This window comes from Myodes glareolus, chromosome 6 (genome assembly GCF_982192425.1).
Source record: "Myodes glareolus chromosome 6, mMyoGla1.1, whole genome shotgun sequence".
NCBI lineage: Eukaryota > Metazoa > Chordata > Mammalia > Rodentia > Cricetidae > Myodes > Myodes glareolus.
The window spans coordinates 63,593,805-63,620,882 of NC_142031.1; positions in this window are offsets into that span (position 1 = coordinate 63,593,805).

Genomic DNA, 27,078 nt, shown 5'->3' on the forward strand with positions numbered 1-27,078 from the left:
CTTTCCCATTAATTCTCTTTTGCTAAACATAAGGGATTATGAAATGTCTACTGCATTGTTTTGAATTATTTACTTCTTGGGCCCCAGAGCCCTAGGTTTCCGCATACCTTGATGTATAGGAAACACTGACATAATCATAATCAAACTTATTGAATGTGGCTTTTGGAATGTGGCATGGGTGTTGGGGTGAATTTTTCCAACATGAAGATCTTTCTTCCACAGGCAGCTGAGCTATTATTTTTCCTCTTTTGTGATGGGGAGGCTTGGCACTGTCTTTAAGAATTCAGTAGAAGTAGAATCTGCTTGGGGGAATGAGACACTGGTTATATGCTGGGCTTTGAGATGGAGGTATGAATCCTTTCTGTCTTTTTTATTTTTTGTCTTCCAATATAACAAATAGGGGACATTCTGAGTTCTTTCCCTCTTTCTAGATTATCTTTCTCTTTAAAGCAGTCTCCTTTGCCCTTGGTTTCTGATGATTTCCAACACCAATATGTGTTGCAGGGCACGGAATGCAGATGGTTGTATGTGGTGCCCAATTTCCTGTAGGTGTGTGCCTTTCATCGCAACACTGCCAAGAAGTCCAAGAGGCCATAAATCCAACCTTATCCTTTCTTTGGACCTCATATTCACGTGCACAGCTGGACAAATGGACAGTGTGTGAGGGGCCAACATCTCTTCTACATACTCAAAGTCATTGGGATCAGTACAATGGGGTTGTATGAGTGAACAGATAATGAAAAAAGCCAGACTACACTACATGTAAATGGATAATAGAAGAAGAGAATTTCAGAGCAGAGATTTGGAAAGTCTAGTATAGTATCTTAATGGCCACTCCAGATGTTCTCCATCTATTATAGACTATGGCTTGAGAATGTTAATTAATGGCTCAAGTTGCCAAACACACAAGTTTCAGGGGAAAGTTTTGAAACTAAGTCTTAAAAAAAACTCATTATTATTAAAATTTGTAGGACTAACAAGTATCCCTAGGACCAGTTGCAGGGTATTGAGAGCTCAAAAAAATTCTATCTTGCTGGCTTCTTTACAGTTCTGTCTACAGAGTCTATTCCAACTAGGTTTCAATGTCTTCAGTCCTCAATTTTGTCAATATGCAAAATGATTTACAACTAATTAAGTTGATTCCCATTTTCACATTGGTCCAGGATAACACATTTGCAGTTGCCAAAGGAACGTTCCTCCAAGCATCTTAATGATGTCTTAGTTTTCTTTTGTCCTCTTCTAGTCCTGTATCAGAGGCCTGCTATTCTCAAGAACATGTGACTATAAGCATCACTGCACAGAAGACATCAAAATGTTCCATTCTCACAGAAAGGTAGAATCTCCATTATGTTCTGGTATCAATGACCTAGGCCTTTGTCTATGAGCTGCCTTGAGTCAGTGGTGGTACCTTGCTTCTTGAGTGTGCTGAATTTATAAGCAGATATTATCACTATTGAGACAACACCTTCCATGGGAGCCTGGGTTACTGCAGTTATGCTCCATGAAAAAGAAATGACAAATCCCCCAAATCCTGTGAACATAAGTTGATATTTTATTTTGTTCAAGAACACCTTCGTATCATTATGTGAAATAGGAAAACACATTGTATGGCTGAGTTTGAAACCCTGCTCTATTACCAGCAGCCTCTAGGGGATTATAGAGTTGCTTTGGTGTTCCTTGGCCTGTGTGTCACCTTTGCTTAATTCTTCCTTCTGTAAAATGAAACCAGAGCCTTTATGATGTGGGGACAAAAGATGTGATGCATAGAAATAGCGAAGCCTTGGGTCCTGGGGAGTTTTCCTTTCCATGCTGAGGACACTCACAAGCACCAACTTTGAAAGCATTCCTGGGGTGTTCTGAAACCATAGACAATACCATGTATACCTAGAGATGATAATATATTAGCATAGAGAAGCCTGGCTTGGCTGACATTTCCCAACAAAGTAGTAGAGACATACAGAAGAGAACTTGGGCTTCCTTGCAAGTTAGCAGTTATTTCATCCTTGTGGAGTTAAATCCATTAAAGCAGGAATGTGGTCTAGTCCTACTTGTGTGGGCTTCCTGAATTCTGCTAAATCACTAAGAACTTGATGGGTCTAACAATGAGTCAGAAACTCCTACAGAAAAAAGCTTAGAGATATACTGATAATTTTTGCATAGATTAGAGGAACAGCCCTTCAGGCATGGCTAGGGGCTCTGTGTGTATGCAGAGATGCTTGCTCTCCAATATTCAACACTTCAGTCAGCTGTTCGGTGGGTTAAAATGACTCTGCTTTTCTGGATCCTGGCTGTGGGGGCTGGCTCCAGTGTAGCCTGGGAAGAAGACAGTATCTTGGTTTTGCAGCAAATAAACTGAGGTGTCACCGATCTGTACATGTATTTTCCTGGTTATACAGCAAGGATATCAAACTAGGAAATCACTGAAGTCCCTTCCATTACCGAAGTCCCATGGTCTTCTGACCACATTCTCCATTGGGACCACATGGTTTCTTCACATCTTCTAATGGGGACTCTTTCGGTGAATATCCAGATGGATGTCTGGGCAGACTGACAGAATTCTACTCTTCACCCCTTTCTTCTTCTGTGTTTTCTTTATTCTCCGGTTCTCACCCTATTTTGACATACCTCCTTTCAGCTGCTCTTAACTACAGAACGTGACTTTCTCCAGTCTCTCCTTTCCGTTCTTCTCACTTTAAACCCCTTTCTGTCCACTCACAATGGAAGGAGAAGCCGTTATAAAGCATGCACTTAACTCCCTTCATCAAACCTAGAAACCTACCTGCTTGCCCTATATCCCTGAGCTCTCATAACAGAAGTCCCCTTCTGCTCTCCCGGCATCCACCCCTCTGCTGCTCTGCAGCTCAAACCTTCAGGTTTGTAAAGCGCCCCCCTGGGCCATCTTCTGTATACTCCCCCTTCCTTCTTGGGTGAACCATTTCCATCAATATTTCCATGTGCCCAAGCGTTCCTCATTTTAACACTATACAGTAGTCCTTGGAAACATCTCACTTAGGAGTCTACTTAGCCAGTCCTTCTGTTCATGAAAACAAACAGTCTGGGCATCTACTACATTGCCTCAGTCATGTACATAATCCTCTTTCCTGGTCCCAGATGTTTTCTCTGGAGAAGGAACTAAGTTCATTGCTCCCGTCTCCTTACTTCTAATTCAGTCTGCAGCCCACACAGTTTCTTTCACTTATGCCAACACCGGAACCTCGTTTGCTGACTCACTGTGGTCATCTGTGCTGGCTTAGGGTTTCTATTGCTCGAAGAAACAACATGACCGAAAAGCAAATTGGGGATGAATGGGTTTGTTTGACTTATGCTTCCATATCACAGCTCATCATTAAAAAATTGGAACGGAACTCAAACACTGTAGGAACCTGAAGACAGTGGCTGATGCAGGGGCCACAGATTGGTACTGCTTACTGGATTATTCCCCTGGATTCCCCAGCCTACTTTCTAACAGAACCCAGGGCCACCAGCCCTTGGATTGCACCACCCACAACAGATTTGGCCCTCCCCTATGGCTTATTAAGAAAATGCCTAATAAACTTGCCTAGAGCCCAATCCATTGTATGGAAGCATTTTCTCCAACTGAGGTTCCCTCTTAGGTGACTCTAGCTTGTGTCAAGTTGACATAAACTAGCCAGCACTCATGCTTTTAATGAGATACCTGCCACTGGGCAGTGGCTAGCACTAAATCCTTATGGTGACTTAGATCTGTGTGTCTGATTTTCTATCCCTGTGTCCCATCCATTAAAAACAAGCCTCATTTAACCTTTAGCCTCTAAGGAACAAAACTGCTCAAAAGGCGTCTCTATGCTCACCTTTTGCATTCTCTCACTTCCTGCTCCACTCTCAATGCTTTCCAAGTTTTCTGACGCCACTTCATCTAATGGTGACCTTCAAAGTCACGGAGGAGCCCTGCCTTGCTGTGCTTAAAGCCAAGCTCCACTTTCACGTTTCTCTGGCTTCTCGGGATCCTATACTGTCTCATTTCTTGGGCTTCTCAGTGGCGGCCAGGTAGACTGAACACTGTCCCCTAGGCTCCTGTGATGAGGCTGCTCTGTTTCTCATCTACACAATTGTCCTTCTGTCCTTAGCCCTTAGCTATCCTTGCCCGACTGCTTTATCTTCTCAGCCTGTGTTTCGCATCCAGTCTCATGACTTTGATCATGATACCTAGCAGGAAAAAAACTCAGTCAGATTGGTCCACGTGGGTCTGACGGTTCAGTTACAACCAGCTGCACAACTGGCTTACATATTTAACAAGGCAACTTATATTCAATATGAAAATGCTTCTGTTGATAAACTTCTTCCTTGGCTGGTCATCTTTACCAAAACCATGCCCTGCATTGTGCTAGCCATGAGTATAGATGGCATCCTTTATTCTGCTTTCCCCTATTATGCCATGTGTATATACGTGTATAATTAGATGTCTCTTACTATTCCCACTGCTACAGCATCTTTCAGCATGTCAACGTCCTCAGACAAATGACTGTGCAAGTAATCCAGTGATAATTTAATGCCTGCCCTTGCTGTAGCTCATGTACCCTTCATTTTCTTTCCAGTGATCTCTTTAAAACACAGCTTTTAAATTACTTCTTTCATGGTGGCACATGCCTATAATTGCTGCCTTAAGAGGGAGATGTACACACGAACTCAAAGAGACGGTTGTAGCATGCACAGGGCCTGCACAGGTTCAAGCTAGATGGGGTTCCAGTACTTAGAAGGGCAAGTAAATGAAATCTGCTATGTCTAGCCCAGAAACTGTCTTCAAGTGACACCTGATTGAAAAGGGAAGACTAGTTTCCTCCACCAGAATGTCAGTGTATACAAACCACACTCAAGCGCAGGCATGTCCGTGCCCTGTAGTACATACCCAATGCAAAACAAACTCAGCAGTATTTTTGGAGTTTTTTTTTCTTATAGGGCCTTTTTTGGCACACTTAAAAATTTTACAGGTCTTTTGCTTACATATTATGGTTCCCAGTTTTGTGTTTTCTGGGATTTCTGAGGGTATGTATTTCCTGTACATTTTCTTTGACTCCTTTTAAATGTTTGTTTGCTTTTTTTAAAATTCTATTTTGGTTTGTTTGTTTTCATTTTATCTTACTATTTTTTCAGATTCTTGCCCATTTTCTAATGTGTGTGTGTGTGTGTGTGTGTGTGAAAGAGAGAGAGAGAGAGAGAGAGAGAGAGAGAGAGAGAGAGAGAGAGAGAGAAAGAGAGAAAGAGAAGAAAGAGAGGGAGGGAAGGAGGGACTGGAAGGGGTTGGGGGAAGAGAAACTATAACTAGAATATATTGTATAAAAATACCTTTTCTATTAAAAAAGAGACAGATTAAGGAGAATTAGGAGTCCAAAGTCATCCTCAGTTATACAGGGAGTTCAAGGCTCTCATAAAACCCCCACATCCACCTGCCAACCCACACAAATTAGTATAAGTAGAATTTGAAGCTCTCAATCGTAGGAACAGGTACTCTTGGTTTGTTTGGGGGGGGAGCAGTGTGACTCTCCTGAGTGCTCTTGTTTCCTAACTTGTGGAAGCTGCAGTCACTCCCACTTTTATTCAGACTTAGGAGTGCCAGACCTTAGAAATTAGGAAAATTCCAATTCATCTTACCGTCAACTTTCCCCTTCTCCTCAAGAAAGGCGACTCAAGTCTGTAGCATGTACTGGGGAGGCACTCAGTCCTTCTTAATCTTTCTACCCAGTTGCCAAGTCCAGTCAAAGCGTTAGCATCTTATTTTAAAGATGCTTATTATCAGAAAATATATATTTCAAAGGGGGACTGAGGCTGTAGCCTAGTTGGCAGAGAGTTTGCATAGCATGCTTGAAGCCCTGGGTTTAAGCCTCAGCATCAGGTACAATGGTTTGTGGAGGTGCAGACTTATAATTCCAGCAGTTGGAAGGGAGAGGTGAAAGAACTGAAAATTCAAGGTCATTCTTGGCTATATAGTCCAGCCTTGGAAAATGAGACTATTCTTAAAATTCACAGGAAATTTTCACACATTTTTCTTAATGTATAATTTTATTTTATTTGTTGTGTGGATACACATATCACACACACACACACACACACACACACCCCTCTACCTATTTATCTATCTGCCTGCCTGCCTGGATGCATGCATGTATGTATGTATATATGCATGCATGTCAGAATATAACTTTCAGGAGGTAATCCACTTCCACCTCATTAAGGCAGTGTTCTCTTGTTTCTATGAGGGTGCTCGCTCCAGGCTAGCTGGCCTGTCAGCTTTTCCGTTGTCCTGCTCTGCCTCCCTTCACACAGTAGGAGTGATGGAATACAGGTGTGAACTATCACATTTGCTCCCCCATCCCATGTGGTCCACACTTAGTCGATGACAAATATCTATGTACCCTAGGAAGGCAGAGGTTTCCATTTCAGTTGTGCTCTTCTGGAGCTAATATCCAACCAAGACCTGGCGTCTGACAGTTGTCTATTCTGAATCCATCCCAGATCCACAGTTACAGTTTTTGATCAGGAATGTCCCTCAAAATCTCCTGGATTAAGGTTTGGTACCAGCTATGGTGATGTGGGCAGGTGGCAGAAGCATTAAGAAGAGGGTCCTACATGGAGGGAGTTAGGTCACTGGTACTGAGACCTCACTCCTGCCACCCACCCTCTCCCCAGCTTCCAGGAGGCAACGGTGTTCCTCTGTCACATGCTCTTGCTTCCATCATGTTCTCACCTTATCTCCATGTAACCATCGAGTAAAACCTCCAAAACAAAGAACTGAAATAAACCATTGGCATTTTACGTTAATTTTTCTCATATCTTTTTTTCACAGTAGAGAAAATTAACCAACACATCCACTTTTTCTTCCTATCGCCTACAAAACACCTCAGTTTCACCTAGGCCCCCCTGAAAAGCACTGAACTGGTCATCTTACATAAAGTCTTGACTCCTCCCCATTTGCTGCTCTTCTTTGTCCATGCTGGCACTGGGAGTATTAGGGAAGGAGAGGCTGATGGGTTAGGAGGTTGAGCTAAGTGAAGAGTGAAGACTGTGCTGGTTGCATCTTGCAGCGGTGGCTGCAGTTCCCCTTTCTCCTAGTTCAGTTGCAGGCTTCTCTCTTTCTGAGTGCTTATCCGGCAAAGAGGTTTTAATTAGTACATAGAGCAAGAAAGGCTTCATTTCCTCAGGCGAGGATGCTGTCCAGATGAGGAGGGAGCCAGTGTGTGTGCCCAGAAATTCTATACCCATCTGGAGACTGCCAAGTCTGGAGGCTGAAAGGCACCTAGCCTAATTTACTCAGTCTAAGCAAAAGAAAATTGAGTTGCACCCTTCTGGTTAGTAGGGAATGATGATATCTTCTTGGTGGTATTTTGAGTTTCAAATGGGGTCCAGTCCATGCACGGGTACATGTACCACTGTACCACTGTTTCTCATAAGCGACTGCAGAGCAGGGGTGATGCATTTTGGCCAGAGTCAGTCAAGAGTTCTTAAAGCTGCTGTCAGAAACCACTTTTGAGTACCCAGTATGGCTTAGAAATCAGCATTTTTGTTATTATTGTAGGTAACTCTATTACAGGATGCCTAACTTATGGAACTGGGAAGATACCTCCGTCAATAAAACATATGAAGATCTGAATTCAGATCCACAGAATGCACACAAAAGCCGAGCACAACATTCTGCATCCGTGACCTCAGAAGATTCCTGAAGCTCACTGGTTAGCTGGCATAGCTGAATAGGCAAAGTTCAGGTCCAGTGAGAGACCATGCTTCAAAAACTTGACTTGTTTGTCAAGAACAAACAAGATAGATAGATGGCTAAAGTCAGTTTCAGCTCTCTACGTGCACCTGAAACACACAAACAAGAACACATATCACACATACACAAATATTTACAATTTATTAGAAATATATAACATGCAATTTGCTATCTTGACTTTTTTTTAAGACTAGCGTTTCTTTTATTTGATTTGTTTATTGTGAGCGTGCATGTTGCATGTATCAGCATATGTAGAGGTCAGAGGGCAACTTATGGGAGTCGCTTCTCTCCTACCATGTGAGTTCCAGAGGTCTAGCTCAGGATGCTAAATTGCATAGCAAGTACCTTTATCCCCTGAGCTATCTTGCTGGCCCCACCTTAAACATTTCTAAATATAAAACTATTAATACCATCATTCCATGTTATAACTCTGAATATTCATACAGTTGCAGTGCCACAGATTGAAGCTAGGGCCTTATTGTGCTAGGAAAATGGTCTACCTACCACCGAGTTACATCCTCAACCCATGGCAGAAACCAATTACCCATTAGACATTAACCTCCTGCTCCCACTCTCCCTGTTTTTTGGCCACCACCATTCTATTTCCTGTGTCTATAAATCTTACTAGTCCAACCATAGGGTGTTTGTCCTTTGGTGTCTTGTTTATATCATTTAGCGCTTTCCCTCTTAAGGCTGATAACATCCAATTGCGCCTGTCTTTCACATTTTGCTTTCTCATTCACCTGTCAGCAGATACCCGAGTTGCTGAATCTCTTGGTTCCTGTGCACAACACCTCTGCGAACAGAAGTGTGCACATTTAGACATTAGCAAATCCATAAATTGGAAATACTGCAAGCTGAACACTTATTTCCTTCACCACGTATAGAAAGTCAGTTAATGTGATCTGAATACTTGAATTAGCTTACAGTCAGAGAGAACCATGGAACACATTCAGAAGTTTGTTTTGCTATCACGTGTTGGCTCTCTGATGGAGCTTACTCATATTGTACTGAAGGTGAAAGGCAGAATGATTGTGTGGGATGTTTTCACGCCATTGTGAAGATGAATGATTTTAAATTGAACTCGTGCGAAGTCAGGGGTCCCCTGTTTTCAAGGTCTCTTCTGATAGGTCATTTTGACATCTGGAATTGTGGGACAAATGGTCCCCAGTCTATACTCTGAGAACACATCACAGTGGGGTGTCCTGGCCATGGGTACCTCTGAACTCTGTCCTGTGACCTGCGCTCTGTGTCCCCAGGCAGTGATGTGCCTAGACATTCCTAAAAATGATCTATTTGAATGGGAGCCCTTAATGTTGCTTCTCCAAGTGAAAAGCCAGAATGTAAGCTGTAACTGCTGGCTAAGCTTCTGAAAGTAATGTTTGCCAAAGGTAACAAAATGTATGTTGCATACAGAACCAAGATTGGTTTCTTACCAGACAAGGAAAAGGTTAATATTTTTCAATAATAACCATCAAAAGCTCTTCTGACCTAGTGCCAGTCACAGGTAGGCATTTGCACATGTATTTTCTTATAGATCCCTACTGCAGCCCTGTAACTAAAACATTTACTATCAATTCATTTTGTGTGTGTGTTGAAACGGAGGCTATTAACTTGTACCATGTCACAAAACTGGCCTGACTCAGCACTCTCGGGACATAAATGGAGTTGGGAAACAATGAACATTTGTAACTCTTTTGAGCAGAAAATTGTAGCTGTAGAAAATACTAGGAGTGGCTCTTGTGAACAGGGGCACTCGGTCCTGTTGGTGAAGAAGGGATAGCCCCATTCAAAACTGGTAAAGGCAGAGTTGAGCACCACAGTGGGCCACACACACACACACACACACACAGAGGCATCAGGGTGATGGAGTCATCAAGAGCAGAAATACCCAGGGAAAGGTAGAAGAGACACCTTAGTCCTTTATAAAGATGAGGGAACGAAGGCTTCTTGAGATGACAGGACCTCCTTGGGCTTATTGTGGACATCCCACCATAGTTGAGTAGAGACAGTGGTGCAATGGGCAGGGTAGGTTGCAGGCCAGCACTTCTCAGTGTGTTTGTCCTCTGTCCTGCCCCCTGTCACTTATTTTCCTGTCTTTTGTCATCCTCTCCCACCTTGATGGAGAAGGGGAAGGGTTATTATGACCACATGCTCTGGTCTGGAGAGTAGGACCCCATTCTTAGAGCAGGCATAGTCGGCTGAGGACCGCCTGTTGAGAAGTGCTCTTACTTCAGCCTCACCTGAAGCCTTTCTCAGCCTCGGGTGACCAAGCCTAGAATATCTCACTCTGTCTGTGGTCTGGAAGGCTGAAGGCTTCCAGCGTGTCTTCCTCCCCTGTGTATGAGATACTCAGGTTCTTGAAAAAAAACAGGGGAATCCAGATGTTCGAGAAAGAAAACTCTTTTGTGCCCACTCAGATCCTGTGACCAAGAGGAGACAAGATGCTTATGAACAGAAGGGCTCTGTTTTTAAGAATTATTGTCAGCTACGTTGTTGGTTTTATATGAGGGTTTCCCAGGGTGCTGGATGCAGGAAGACAAAATATGGGAAAATATCTGGGCTACAGGCTTACAAATTCAGCTATACTCTAACACAAGTTAAGCGCTGGAGTTAACAAATGTGTTAGTTATTTTTCTTTTTGTCCTGATACAATACCTGACAAAATCAATTTAAGAGAGACTTTGTTCCAGCTCCAGGCCTGAGGGCACAGTCCTTTGTGGCAGGGAAGGTGTGGGTGTAGGCGCTGCAGGTGAATGGTGACATTACATCCTCAGTCAGGAAGCCAGGAGCGATAACTACTGATGTTCAATTCACTTTTCCCTTTTTATTCAGTCCAGGACCCCTGTTCATGGGATAGTGCCACCCTTATGTAGAATGAGTCGTCCCACCTCAATCAATCATCTTTGGAAACAGCCCCAAAGACGTGCTCAGACTGTGTCTCCTAAATGATTCTAAATCCAGTTAAGTTGAGAGTCAAGATTAACCATCACAGGGCTGGAGAGATAGTTTTGTTGGTGAAGCACACAAGACAGGCAGGGCGTAGACCTGAGTTTGATACTGAGTCTCTCCAGCACCAGCGAGGAGACAGGCAGATCCCTGGGGCTCAGTGGCCATCCAAACCAGCTGTGTGGCAAGCCTCAGGGACAGTGAAAGACCCTGTCTTTAAAAACAAGATGGATGACTTATGAGGCATGACACTGAGGTTGAGCTCAGGCCTGAATACCCATCCCAATGTATGTGCATTTGCACACAGGAGCACACATACACAGATGAGGGAGAGAGAGAGAGAGAGAGAGAGAGAGAGAGAGAGAGAGAGAGAGAGAGAGAGAGAGAGAGAGAGAGAGAGACAGAGAGAGAGAGAGAGAGACAGAGACAGAGAGAGAGACAGAGACAGAGAGAGACAGAGACAGAGAGACAGAGAGAGATAGTAAGAGCAAGTGATCAACCATCAAAGAATATGGAGATTGGTCCTACTTAACTAGGTTTAGAAGTTTTGCTGTGGAGGAGAGCCCACTCTCCTAGGTAAAATTCCAGCAGAACTTTAAACCTCAGTACTTCTCCTGAGGTTCCTTCCTGCCTAAGCATTGTTCTGACTCCTGAGGTCCCTCCAAGTGGCGTTTAGAATATAGAAGCACCAGTGAAGATACAGGATCCTCCTTTTGGTTCCAATGGAAAGGATTTACAGTCCTTTCAGTGGATTGTAGTGAACTAAACAGAAAGCCTAAAACACAAATGTAAGGTTCTTAAAGCACCGCTAAGCCATGGCTGCCAGATGATGCTGTCATCATTTGTTAGCCGTCTCCCTGGTGTATGTTCTAGGTTCTTATTTAGAACGGCTAGCCCCATTCCCAGATGCCAGAACGCTATGAGACAAAAGAGTTGTGGATACCTATCGTCTTAGTCAGGGTTCTCTGCAGCAGCGGTTCTCCTCCTCCAAAATGCTGTGACCCTTTAATACAGTTCCTTGGGTTTTGGTGACCCCCAACCACAAAATTATTTTGTTTCTATTTCGTAGCTGTAATTTCACTACTGTTACGAATCATAATGTAAATAGCTGTGTTTTATGATGGTCTTTTGGGGGTTGCAACAGTTATGAAGTAGCAACAAAAATAATTTTAAGGCAGGAGAGAGGTGCACCACAATACAAAGAACTGCCTTAGAGGGTCGCAGCATTAGGAAAGTTGAGAATCACTGGCGTGGAGGACTTCTGGACAGCCACTGTTCTTCATTCCACATTGCAAGGCAGGGGATGCTGCGTCCTTACGGCAGCAGGAGCAGCAGCAGAAGCAGCAGCAATAGTGGCAGTGGGGGTGACAGCTGCAGGGTAAATGAATTTGAAGCAGCATAGATAAAGTCACTCAGAAGTTTAAAAGTCAAGCAGGGCAAAAGCCAAAGTCCTTCCAGTGGACATCCTTATAACCGTGCCATTGGCAAAGATGCCACCCACGTTTAGAGCAAGTCTTCGGCTTCCATTGACCTAATCAAGAAAACACCTTGTAGGCATACTTGGGCTGGCCTCCAAGCTGCTTCCAGAATTAGGCAAAATGACAACCAAGATTACCCACCACAGCTGGGTGCTTCTCATTTGAGGGCAAGGTAAAGGAAATGCTCCAGCCTCCTGATGCACTCCTGCCTCTGTCAGCATGGGCCCTTTCCGCAGCAGTTATCAGCTGGGTGAGCCATCAGGGTCCATAGCTCCATCTTTCTTTCACAGGCACCCCCACTCCTTGTCTGTAATGGGGTGCAGACACAGCTCAGCCTTCCAGTGGCTGTGAGAACCACTGCGCATGACCACGGGGTCTTCTGATGTGACACAGCATCACTACACCAGGACATTTTGGGAGTTCTGACTCACAGCACACCAGGAGTTACCTTATGGGACTTGGTGTCAAATACAGGGAGCAAATTACAGCGAATGGCTCATTTAGATCTGCTTAAAACAGCCGTTGAGTGAGTATTGGCTAGAGGGGCTATTTATTTATTTATTTATTAGCAGGAATGAGGGATGGATGCCTTCCTCCAAGATCAGAGTCACAATCCCCTGCCTTCATCAGTAAGTGGAGTAGGTCAATTAGTCAGGTCCCCAGGCAGGAGGCTTGAGATCCTCACTACATAGCAGTGAGTCCCTGGCACTGCCAGCCTGAGAGCCTTGGAAATTCTTGATCAGGTTCACCCTCTTTAGTGTGTTGGGTTTGATGCTAAATAGGAGTGGGTACGGACAGGCAAATAAACTAAACACAGAGTGAGTAGTCTGAACTCTGTTCTGTTGTTTCAGGTAACTTTGGGGAAAGTGGTCACATTTTTCAGTCCCATTTCTGCTGCTTGTGTGTCAAGTGGTTCTAAAATATCTAGTAAATCAGAGCATTTGATAGGTCCAAATAATTGTTAGGAAATACGTCAAACTAGTTTACACTAAGGTATTAGTGAGTCATCAGTTCTTCATCCCCACCCCATTTTTTAAAGGAATCAGAAATGCTAAATCTCTCAGAGTTTCTGCATTTAGGTGCCAAGCTTAGCAGTTTAGATATCACTCCATCTATTGTTCAAAATAGCCATCGGAGGCAGCGATTGTCAGCTTCCCATAGCCACCATAATTGCTACAAGGTTTGGGAGTTCAGAGGGTTTGATCCAGCCCCAGAATTTGTGATTCAGGGATCTGGGGTTGGAGTCTATGCATATGCATTTCTAACTCAATCCTGAAGAATACTGGGGCTGGGGTTGAGGAGGCCCACAGTCTGAGACCCATGGGTGTTCTGCAAGTGTACTATGACTTCCGCTTACAGATGAAGGCGCTGAGAAATAAAGAGGTGAGAACTTTGATGAAAATTGGTGAATGCTGGAACAGGGGCTGTGAAGTTTCTTTGGACTCTGGGAGTCTTATGATGATCTGTAGTTTGGCTTCCAAGGAAAGATCTAAATGAAAAGAAGGGTCGCCTTGGCACTCGTGATTCTTCTAGATTATGGAAAGACATTAAAATGTGTAGGATAAACTTTACCCAGAAATCAAAATTAGTAGAGTTTTGGGCTGGGAACTCCTGATGTCAGGCAGTTTATTAAGCATGTGACATAGTTCATGGTACTTACCTTCACTGATTGCTCACCTATAAGATGGGCACAGCAGTCTTTAGGTTTCAGCATTGTTAGGGGGTTCTGTTAGACTACAGATAACAGCACACAGAGGCAACATGTGGCACCATGCTGTCTCATGAGAGCCCTCACAGTGCTAAAATCCTGAGTTGCCTCATCCAGCATTGAATAGGGAATGTCAAGTGGAAACAAGTTCTCTAGATGGGAGACAAGTCCTCTAGACGGAGATGACTTAAAGAGGGGAAAGCCAGAAAGCCAGGAAGACTAAATGGAGTTCAAAAGCATGGAGGAGATTAATGTTGGAAAGCCTGACTCTGGACATTTGTTGAATGGAATGAGTCTCCAATGAGACTTAATGGGCAAAGGAACTAACCAGACTGGTGTGTTATCATGGACTTCAAGGACTTTAGCCTTAAGGTAAGCAATAATGTGGCAAGGCGGCAGACAAAGCCAACAGTTCTGTGCCTGACTGATCATGGGGTCAGGGAGAGTGGCTCTTGACTTTTTGTCACCTCTTGTAGTGTATCAGGTCACAGGGAGCTGAGTTGTTCAGGAAACCAATTCAATTCTGAGTCAGTGAGAGATTAGACCCTTGCTTGGTCATTTACTACTACCTGTGCTGTTTCCAAGGTGTTCTTTAATGGCTATGATAAAACACTCCCTCACTTGTTAATAGGTAAAGTTCCTGCTTCCAAGCTGGTGTAAGAATTCAGATAAGCAATGAAGGACAAGAATCTGGATCAATTCCTGGGATGGCCGATGCCGTCATAGCCTATTCATGATCACAGTAAGTGATTTTCGTAATGACAGATAGACTAGACTAAAGATGATACTTTTCAAATTCTGGCCCTGTGACTGTCTACTAATTCATAGCATGTAAAAGTATGTTTTACTTTACAGATCAAAGTCAACTGACAGGTAGTACATGGAAGGAAGGATACCAGAGTACATACAGGAAATCAACTTTGTCTGCTGGGGGCTGTGACAGAGAGCAGGGGCTCTTGCCAAGTGTACCCATCATATTTGTACTCGGTGGGTACTCAACTGGCAACAGAGACAGAGCAACATTACCAGGTATCCTTAAGTCTCTGTAGCCTGTGTGTAGTTGGAGGCTACTCATTCATTCCTGGCCACCCAGACCAGAAATAATCACACAGAAACTATATTAAAACACTGCTTGACCAATCACTTAACCATATTGCTAGCTAGCTCTTATATCTTAAATTAGCCTATTTCTACTGTCTTATATTTTACCACGAGGCTCGTGGCTTACTGGCAAGGTCCTGATGCATCTGTCTCCTATAGTGGCTACATGGCATCTCTTTGATTCCACCAATTCTCTCGCTATATCTCTTCCAGCCTGACTATATCATGCCCTGTCATAGGCCCAAGCAGCTTCTTTCACCAATGGCAATAAAACATATTCACAGCATACAGAAGGGAAACCTACACCACCTGTGAAGATGTTTTATTGTACAGTAAAAGGATTTTGCCATGATAATGTAGACAGCAGGGGTTAATATAGGGAGATTATTCTAGATCATCCATATGGGCTAATTACATAAGCCTTTAAAACCACAGAGTTCTTTCAGGCTGGAATAAGACAAGGCATAAGAAAAAGCTATGGAAATTGAAAGTGTGTCCTTGATAACTCTGAGAATGAAAGGGGTCCATATTTTTTTCTGTAAAGAACTAGGTTGGGGCTGGGCAATTGGCTCAGTCAGTAAAGTGCTTGCTTTATATGCATAAGGTCCTAAGTTTATCCCCACCCCTGATCCCATATAAATGAAAGCTAGAGGTAGTGGGTTCACACTAGTAGTCGCAGTAAGATGGTAGACAGAGATAGACTGTCTGGAGCTTTCTAGCCAACTAGCCCAATTTACTCGACAAAGTTCCTGGCCAATGAGAGACCCTGTCCCTAACAAATAGTAGATGGTACCTGAGGAAGGGCATTCAAAGTTATCCTCTGATGTCTAAATGCATTCACATAAGCACACCACCCCCACTCCCCCAACACAAAGCAGACTAGATAGCAAGCACATTTTTCCCCTTTGGAAGACATCTTGTGTCGGCCATTTATTACTCTGCTGTCACAATGCAGCCAGAGACAGTATACAGATGGAAGAGAATGCCGATGTTCCAGTATAATTTTATTTGCAGAAGCAGATGGCAGCCTAGAGCTGGCCCACAGTGGTAGTTTGCAGACCTTGTCAATCTTCTTAAGTGCTGAGGAAGCTCATTGAGAAGATGACCCTGTATTGGAATGTCTCCGACATTTTTCTCATGGTTAGCCTTTGTTATAAGCATTTGGCAGGAAGATTACAGAGAAAGAATGCCACTATCATGCGCCTGTATCATGAGTACATAGTGACTGCATGATTTATGACAGATGGTCTTGACTTGGATCATCTCTCTGAAGTAGCATCTGCCAAGTTTCTCCATGGTAGAGTTCCTCTTCCTCTTTCTCCTCATTTCTCCTCATTTCTCCTCTTCTTCTTTTTTGTCTTCCTCCTCCTCCTCCTCCTTGTCATCTTCTTATTTGTCATTGTCCTCCTCCTCTTCTTTCTTTCACTCATTCTGTTCTGTGTACCAGGGAAGGAAGTCATCACTATGCATAAGACACTTTTAAGGACTGGGGTGTGGAAAATCCTTCTATCTCTGTATTGCTTTTATTGGTTTAATGAATAAAGAAACTGTCTTTTGGCTTGTGATAGGCCAAAAGAGTAGAGTTTGATGGGAAAAATTAAACTGAATGCTGGGAGAAAGAAGGCAGAGTCAGGAGAAGCCATGTAACCCCATTGGAAACAGACACCCGATTTTTACCCGGTAAGCCACAACCTCGTGGCAATAAACAGATTAATGGGGATGGGTTAATTTAAGATATTAGTTAGCCAGAAATACACTTAAGCTATTGGCCAAACAATATTGCAAATAATATGGTTTCTGTGTGATTATTTCGGGGCTGAGCAGTGAGGAACAAACAAGTGGCCTCTTACTACAGGACTGCCGAGTGGTTTTCTTTTTCTTGTTTACTTTTCCTTCTCTCCTCTCCCAGCTCTTTTGCTTTCACTTAGACAAGATAGCATATCCTAAGGTTAGCCTTGAACTTCCGAGCCTCCTGCTTCTGTCTCCCATGTGCTGAGATTATAGGCATGCTGCACCATACTTGACACATTTTGTTTTTCTTCCTGTATTAGTTAATGTCCCCAATTCTTTTTTGGTCACAAAACGAGTTAAGATAGGAAGGGCTTATTTTGTCTTATAGTTTTAAGGCACACTCCATCATGACAGAAGACATGGTGGCAAAGGTATGAGTCTGTTGGTCCCACTGCGTCAATAAGGAATGAGAGATGAATGCTGATGCTGAGTTCATTTTCTTCTTTTTGTTAAGTCAATGGACATGTGTTGTCTACATTCAGGATGGGTCTTCCTTTGGTTAAATATCACTGGAAACACCCACAAAGTGCATCTCCTAAATGTACTGTCAAGTTGACAACCAAGATTAAGCACCATACCTCCAAAAACATGCAGTCTTTACATGGTTTATTTGCAGTCTTTCAGCTGTGTTTTTCTTGTCATTTATTAATTGATATAATCATTTGCTTATATTAGTATGGATTCATGGATGTTTATTTTACATTGCAGGTTCTAATTCAATGCTATTCTGTTATTCAAATTATTCTAGTTCTTTGGCCAACGTTTGGATTTTGTAGATGTGTTAAATTTGAAGTGGTTTTATCTTCCTTTTGCCCAACGACTGAGGAAACTGAATAATTTTCATACTTTTACAGGGTGCCTGGGAAGTGTATATTCTATTGTTTTTATAAGCTTTTCCTTACTATTTTCTATGTTATTTACATAACTCACATATTAACCTTTATCAGTTCTATATTCTAGTTTGAAGTCAGATATAACTTCTTTGGTAATGCCGTTTGATGAGTACAAGTTTATTTATTTTATCTTAGGTACATTTATTATGTTTCCCCTTATACTTAATTCATTTTTTTAAAAAAATTCTTGCTATGGTAAGACTAAAATACAATTATCTGACAGTGCCTTCTAAATCTTTTACAACTAAGAATTCATTAATCAGAAACAGATTTTGCCTATAATGTGAATTAAGGATGACATTTCAATTATTTGTCTATCTAGAGAATCAAATTCTCTAGGATACAGTGTTGAGCTGGCTTTTGATTCTCTACTGACTCCCAATTCTAACTTTGCCACTAAACAAATGTGTGACCTTTTATTATGACCATAAACAATTACTGTTTCTTCTTAATTCCTATGATTTTCTCTTTCTCATTTTCCCTTTGAAGACTAAATTCTATCATCTGGTAGGGTAGGCCACCCCAGTATTCTCTCATTTGCATATGATTTAGAGTCAGATTTTTAAGTATGCCACAAAATTCTATCTGGATTCTTATGGCCGATGCACCAAATTCTTGCATTTATTTGGGGAGAATTTGGCAAGAATATGAAATTGTCTTTTCCAAGGACATTATGCAACTCTTTCAATTATCTTTTGTTGTTTATTTTCTGTCTCATGCAGTAACATTCAGGATCTCACATCAGTTTTTATATTTGGACTGAGATAGTCTCAGCATTTTCTTTGCTGTTATTGTTCTCCTAAAGGTATACTTTCTAAAATCTAAATTTGTAGATACTTATTGTTCACTGGTAGGGATAGAACTGATTTTTAAAGCTAGCAAGTGTAGTCTCTAAGTGATTTTCATAATGAGCTGATAGACCATCATGCATTTGGAGCTAGAAAACCTGTGACTTGCAAAGACGAGGTTCTGTCTGTTTCCTCTGGCTTTTAAACTTCTTTCCTTTGTTAGCTTCAGGCGCTGGCTAGGATTTCCAGTGCAGCAATAAGTAGAAGGCTTCACAGAGGGTTTTTTTTTTTCCCTCGACTCATTCCTGTTCGTGCCACCAGAGCTGTGCAGAAAAGAGTTCTTTCCTTTGAGACCGCAGCTAATGGACTCTCTCCCTCTTAGACCTGTGGAAATGTGACTTGAAGAAGTGGTCCTTGGAATATAGGCTTATGGCATAACCGGCCATCTACACCAACTCAGGGCTGCTTTTGTTTCTGAAGGCATGGCAGGTCTATACCATTTAACTTGAATATGAGTTTATATTTGAATACTTTGGGAATTTCCTTAAAAAAACAATAACTTTAAAAACAGCTGTTTTACCACACAGGTGCAGAGCTTTTCCCCCTTCTATGGCATTTTTGAGGTTCCTAACTCGGAATGTTGCATATGCAATGAGAGGGCTCGGATAACGTCTGCCAATGTTTGTTCTGCAATGCCAGCATGAATAAAAGTTTAACACAGCTACCTGATTTCTTAGGACATGGGATAAAATGGAATTAATAGACCGTCAGTGTTAAATGTCTCACCTAACCTCTAGTTCTGCCATAGCCCCACATTCTTTGTAGAAGTCTCAGGCTTTTACTGGAAGGTAGAAGCTATAAGTTGAAGGGTTCAAGGTTGCCGTTTGTAGTTCAATACTGTGTTAATCTGTTGCTGATCATTGTCCATTTTCAAACTGCCTCTAAGACCTGACAAATTTTTATATGTTTCCAAATGATCACGGTGGTGCCCATCTTTTCCTTGGACACCATGAATTTGAGTGTAGGACAGTGACTCTTGAAGTAGTTTTTGGTTTAAAACCAGATAAGGTTATAATATGACCATAAGCAAACTGATGGTCCCCCCCCCCGATATCTTAAGTGTATTTTCAAAATAACTCTACAATAGTCTACAATGACTTATCTAGCTTGAAAATGTTCCTGAGATGCAGAGGGTATCTTTGGCATGCATCTGATTGTTTTGGAGGAATGTGTGAGGTGGGGACCACCCTGTTTCTTCTTGTTATTTCTTGTATTGTTGATTGATGGTTTCATTCTTAGCCTTCAGGTCACAGCTTCAACTCACTTTCACAGACTCCTGTGAGATTTAATTGATCCTTTCTTGGCATTCCTATATTTCCCACAGCTTTAGCTAACATCGCTAGCTTCATAGTTTCATTCTGCTTTGCATATGATATCTGTATGAGTGACTTCACCCCATATCCAACTGAGACGCTAGAGGTACTGTTACTGTCTCCCTTCTTTTCACTAATGGTACCCAAATTATTGATGCCTCCAGCGTAAAGACTATAAAACTCATCTTTTTAGACCCCCTGCCTGACACATGGTCACTAACAATCCTAAATTGTCAGTAGAAGTGTATGTGGCAATTTGAAGGGGGAATGATCCCCATAGGCTCATTGGGAGTGACATTGTTGGGAGTTGTGGCCTTGTCGTAGCAGGTGTGGTTTGTTGGAGGAAGTGTGTCACCTGAGGGCAGGGTGTGAGGTCTCAGAAGCTCAAGCCAGGCCCAGTGTGATTCAGTTTCTTCCTGCTGCCTGTAGCTCAAGATGTAGAACTCTCGGTTCCTTCTCCTACACTGTGTATGCCTGCAACCATGCTTCTGCCATGATGATCATGAACTAAACCTTTGAACTATAAGCTAACCCCAATTAAATGCTTTCCTTTATAAGAGTTGTCAGGGTCATGGTGTCCCTTCACAGCCACAGAAACCCTAACTACGACAGTGTGTAGATTAATTTCCTTGCCCAACAACTAATTTTGAGTGTCAGATACATGCGAGGTACTGTTGAAGATGGTGCGGCCCTGCAGTGGCTCAGACCCATTCAATCCCCATTCTCTTTCCACTCGCATTCTCCCGGGTAAGAATGAATGGGTTAGGAAATTGGTGCCCAGAGAGGATTTGAAAAAAATAAATCAAAGCTCTCGGCAAGTCGCTAATGCATCTCCCTGGCTTTATCATCCCAGAGCAGCTTCCCCAGGTGCTGGCAGGATGAATCAACCAAAGGCAGCCAGGCTGGCTTAAAACTAATCAGACAGGGAGACTACACTGAGAGCCTTTCACAAGTGGGCAACGGACCCAGGGTTCTTCATTTCGGGGCACCACTCTGTGGCTGCTGTCACGATGTCAGGAGCATGACCACACAATCCTGTCATGTTGACAGTCCTGCACGGGGAGGTCCTTATCATTGTGTCTCAGTCCTACAGTGAGAACTTAGAGTCTGGGTTGCAGAAAAGGAGAATTTAAAACCCCAAATGGCAGAAACAAGAGTTGTGATGGCTCACTCTCCGAATCAGGGTCTCCGTTTGGGGTTTAATCCCATCTCTGACAAGTTCAGAGCCTGGGATGCCTAAAATAGGGCTATTATTTCAAAATGTTTTGAAACAGCAGAATGGATTGTCCAAGTAATAGCTTTTGTAATCTAGAGCAGTGGTTTTGGACTTTATTTTTAGGAGAGACACTTTCGATTGGAATGAAACCTTATGCGAAAGCCAAAGTTGTAAGCCAAATTAGCTCATTTGTTCAAATGTTTCTCGAGCACCCATCAAATGCCACACACTGTACTGGGGACTTTTGTGCACAGCAGTGAGCCAAAGGAAACAAAGTCTGACTCTCAAAGAGTTTCCATCCAACGTGACTTAGTAAATAGCAGCAGGGGCAACAAGGGCCAAAGCCATGTGTAGGGATCAAAAAACTGGGAAATAGGGGAAAGAAGATCAAGACTGGAATTATGTCAAATGTTGATTGATTAGGAAAGATTTCTTTGATAAGTTGTGAGGAAGGAAGCTTTAGTATATCAGGGAGAGAAGCGCAGTAGGCAGGAAGGCACTTGCAAGGGTCTGAGGTGGGGAAGTACAAGCAGAGGTTCAGGAATAACAGGCCAGCCAGCTCTGCAAATGGAGAGTGCAAAGGAAAAGGAAGTGTGAGAGACACTGAAGAGTCTGAAGAAAACATGATTCCTGAGTAAGGACTTCTGGACTTAAAAAATAATCCCAAGTGAAGAGTCTGGAGAGAGGATTCCGTCAGGGGAATACTTGCATTGCAAGCATGAGGCCTTGGATTTGGACCTGAGTACCATGTAAAAAGCAGAGTAGTGAGGTGCTCAGCAGATGAAGGTGTCCGTTACAAAGTCTGATAAACCAAGTTCCATTCCTGGTACCCATGTGGTGGAAGGAGAGAACCAATTCCTGCAATTGTCCCCTGACGTCCACTTGATGCTGTGGCCCCTCTAACAGCCGACTTCCTCTACCCTTGCACTGCCATATTGTGCACACAATAGACCAATAAAAATATATTTAAAAAAAATTAAAGCTGGGTGCAGAAGTGTGTGCCGGTAACCTCAGCTGGGGAGTGAAGACAGGCAGATGCCTAGGGCTCACTGACCTGCTAGTCCAGCCAAATGGAAAGTTCTAGGTTCAGTGAAAGACTGCATCTCAAAAACAAAAATAAACGTGGAGAATAGCTGAGGAAGGTACTTGACGTTAACCTCTGGCCTCTGCAAGCATGCATTTACACATGAACCCATATGCACATGTGCTTACACACATTGCATACACACACGTACCTCTACCTGAGGTTATTGGAATTTTGAGCAAGACTTACATTTTGCCTTTTGCCTCTGGAATTGCATAGATTACAAATCTGTAGTCACTGGAAGACCTCATGGGTGCAAGCGTCCTGATTGGAGCTTGTGACATGCCTGTGCTGATTGCTGCTCCGTGAACCAAAAAGCAGAGTAATCAGGTAAGAGTGGAGCTGGAAAAATGGCTGGAGCTAGGAGGCGAGAGCAAAGGTACCAAAGATCTCTTGAGCAGCATGGGAGAATAAGCGGAAGTGAGAAAGATTGCCAGGCAGTATGAAATGCTGGCCATGAATTAATCATTTGTAAACCTGAACTCCAAGGGATACTGGTCAGAAGGGCAGTGAGCTTTTCTCCACCCTGAATTCAGGATTAGCGGACATACTGATCCCATTCAACCATTGTACAGAATCAGGAAGACTAGAGGCAGAGTATATGGCTTTCCAGACACCCATCCCCTAATTTCAGAAGAAAAAAGTGGATTGAGTGAGGGGGAGAAGGGAGTGGGAGAGTTAAAATGATGAGTCATAGTATGTACATTGGGTGCAGAAGGGATGGAGAAATGGGAAAGAGGAGAAGCCACGAGAAGATCCTGATGGGGGCACAGAACGTGGGTGAGAGATGACCGAAAACATTAGAGGAAGGGAGGAGCAAAGGACAGTGATGGGACAGAAAGGGGTCAAGAATAAAGACTGGGAAGGATCCAAGTGTTGCAAGCATAAATGCATGACCCAGGTGAGGAAGGAAGTGGAAGAAAGCCAGGACACAGGAGGAGACAGAGTCACAGGGAGCATCGTGCCTGGGAAGCCTATTAAATCAAGAGATGGGACAGGAGTTGTCTTTGAGTTTTTGTCACTGTGAAGAGACACCATGACCATTCTTATAAGGGGTGGCTTGCTTTTGGTTTCAGAGGTTCGGTCCATTATTATCATGATGGGAAGCATGGAGGCGTGCAGGCAGATGTGGTACCCGAGCTGAGAGTCCTACATCCTGGTTTTCAGCAACAGGAAGTCAGCTGACACACTGGGTGGTATCTTGAGTCTAGAAAACCTCAAAGTCCACCCCCACAGTGACACTGTCTTCCAACAAGGCCACATCCAGTCCAACAAAGCCACACCTACTAATGAGATTGTGGGGGCCAATTGCATCCAAATTGCCACAGGAGTGAAGTTCTAAATAAGAACAGAGAACCGTGAAGTCTATTTTCAAGGCAGGCAGAAAGAGCTGTGGGCAAGAACCTTCCTATGATTAAAGGAAGACATTCTTTCTTCTGTCTCTCCTAAGTGAGTGGAGTGATTTAGCAGGGGGAAAGGAACCATGGATCACACAAAAAACCAAGTTAATCATCACTCGCTTTCCTATTTGCTTCTGGGGACACTATGAAACACCCAATGGTTCCTCAAAAGACAGAAATAATCCAAGTTGAGTGAGCAGTAATATTTTGAAGTCAAGGTTTTATAAAAAATGTTTTGGGGGTCTGAGTACGTGACTTAGTTGATAAATTGTTTGTTGTGCAATCAGGAAGACCTGAGTTTGGATAGCCAGATTCCATGTGAAGTCTGGCCTTGGTGGGACTCCATAGTCCCAGGGTTGGGATGGGGTGGTAGAGATAGGCCAATTCCAGAAGTTTACTGCTCATCCAACCTCACCAAATTGGCGAGCTTCAGGATGAATGAGATACTCTGCCTTAAAACTAATGTGGACCCAGCCTTAATATAAGGGGAGATGCTTATTCTTACTGCAACTTGATACACCTTATTTTGCTAATATCCACGGGAGGTCTGCCCTTTTCTGAATAGAAAAGGAGGAGGAGTGGATTGGGGAGGAGCAGAAAAGAGGTAGGGGGACTGGGAGGAGAGGAGGGAAGGGAAACTTTGTTCTGGATGTAAAGTAAATAAATATTTAAAAATAATGAGAAAAGTGACTAAAGAAGATACCCAATGTTGGCCTCTGGACTACACACACACACACACACACACACACACACACACACACACACACAAACACACCTGTCTTTACATATGTATACACAAACATGTATAGACATGAGTGCTCTACTCCTTTTACATATGTATACACAATACCACCTACACACACATGTGCATGCATGAATACATACACACACACAAGCACATGTTTTGAACAAATGCATTCATGTTCAGTATCTTCTCTGTGCCTATTGATCTCTTTCCTTATCAGCTGGGATGTTCTGACCTGTCCCTTCTATTGCAATTTATATGCATTGAACATACCAAGACTAACACCCCAGGCTTTAAACTCTCAATAATAATGCCTGTTATAGAAGGGCAGATGTATGTCTGTGCTCCAGCAACGGATATCTGATCTCAGTGTTGGGTCTTGCACATTTGCTTCCAGGAACTTTGGGTATCACTCTTTGCGCTGTCTGAGTGGATAGACTTTTTTCTTGGCTCTCGACTTCTGCTCCCCTCAGCATTCCACATGCTGGCCGTCCTTCAGGACACTCACACTTCTGGTGCCATCGGCCACAGACATGCCACAAGAATGAAAGAAGAGAGTGGAGACTGTAGCACCCAATGGTAGCACAATGTTCCTGGGGAAGAAGGAATTCTTTGGAAGTTATCGGGTTTCATGAGCACATGAAAGGAGTTACATATGCTATGCAATGTAAGTCATGGTCCTAATTGCTTTAAGATGGTATAACACATATTCCTCATCAAAGAAGCAGTAAGATGAAACAAGAAAAACCCACGTTTCAGCTGTAGCAGGTGCCTCGACTAGAATATTTATATTACCCCCTCCAGCTGACTTTGACAAGTAGTAACTCTGTTATCATAACCAGGTCAATCTCTCATTTTTACATGCCCACTCTAGTCCCAAGAGGGAAATTCGTGGACAGACACCTCCCTCTACCATTTCCTTTCAGTATCTCCCATCTAAGACTCCAGTAGGATTCTAGCCCCTTCAGATAGAGCTGTTGGGAATTATCCTCTTCTGCTAAGTACCCCCGCTGTGCAGGTCCACGTGGCTGATGCGCTTCCTGATTTATCCCTTGTCTTTTCTGTTGTTTTTGTTCTTGAGTTGTCCTGGACTCAGTACATGCCTCTGGTGGATATAGCCTGCTCATGTATGCTTTCTGTCCTTCTGAGACCCAGGGAGGTCACAGAACAGCTACCTCAGATCCACTGAACAGTCTTTGACGAGCTGTGGGTACTATAGGTTTCTGATACAGTGGGAGTTGTGATGCTCAGACTTGCATAAGTTCCTTTGTTCTCTGCTGACACTAAGGAGGTGGTATGTAACATGAGGGCCGAGCCTGCTTGTTTGTGTTTTCTGTCCCCACCTGGTACCCCACAACCGGCAGGCCCCAGAGAAAATCAACCATACAGAGATTTCTATAAGTTATAATGCTGATTGGCCCATTAGGTCTAGCCTCTTATTGGCTAACTCTCATATCTTGATTAACCCATTTTTTTTTTTAATCTATGTTAGCCATGTGGCTCGGTACCTTTTTTAGTGAGGCAGCTCACATCCTGCTGCTTCGGTGATCTGGGCAGGAGTGGGAGGAATCAACTTCCTCCTCCCCAGAATTCTCCTGCTCTACTTGTATCATTTCCACATCCTGTCTGGGTTTTTCCGCCTATACCTCCTGCCTGGCCAATCAGCGTTTATTTAAAACATGATTGACAGAATACAGACAATTCTCCCGCACCAGTGGTAGAAAGCCTGGCCTCTGGAAGAGCTGTCATCTTCCCATGGTACCTAATGTCCCTGGGTACAATGTTCTAATATAAACAAGGGAATGATATCAGCAGTCACCTCACAGGGTGGTAAGGAGGCCTAGACTATAATCTAGTTGATAATCATGGGCTGCATGTGCACACGGACTTGTGGAATGAACCCATAGCATACATCTGCTATTATTAGTATGTGGTCCATCTTTCCGTAGTTCCTAAATTGACTTCCCTTTCCAGGTCAAACGGCCGGGCAGAGTTCCCATTCTCACAATAATGATCTTTATTGGTGTTGTGTGCATTTCAGTTCAAGGCACTCACAGCTTAGTCACACTCCTGGCTAGAGGTGAGTCACCACCTCTGGGGTCGAGGCCTGACTTTGCCGAGGCCGCGGCAGCAACGTTGGATAGTTTAGAATGAGCCTTCCCTACTCTCCCTTGCCCTCTCTCAGCGCTGGCGCTGCCACATATGGTGGCACAGGTGGTACCCTGTCAAGCGCAAGCAGGTGCCATCCACACTGCAGTCTTTGGGCAGCCCCTCTCCCAGCTCTTTCAGTGTGCTGCTGCCCACTGCCAGATGGTGGTGCACCTGCTCACCCCTGTCTTACGAGGTTAGCGCTGCTGTTCTCATTTTAAAAGTAAGGAAATTGGGTCTTTGGAGATCTTTTAGATCTAAAAAAAAAATGTAAAGAAAATGATCTTACAATAAGTTGGTGACTGCTTCTCCTAGTCCGTGTATTTTGTTCGGTTGCCAGGAAATTGCCCTGGAGGGAAGCAAACAATCCATTTCAGACTGTTTGCCTTCGTTGCATCTTTTCTTCCACTCCCCCACCGTGAGAGATGGAAAATCCAATAACTAATAAAGAGCACCGTAAAGTCTGCTCCCTTTGTCGAAAGGATTTAATCACTGGGGTGAACACAAATATTTGTGCAGCCAATAAAAGTCAGCTTGAGGGTGCTTCCGTGCGCTAGGGCTCCTCACAGGCAGGAGGGCTTGTGGATGGCTGGGCAGCTTGGAACTGGGTGGTGGGAGCAGCAATGCAGAAACTCAGCTGGGTCCTGAATGAGACACCCA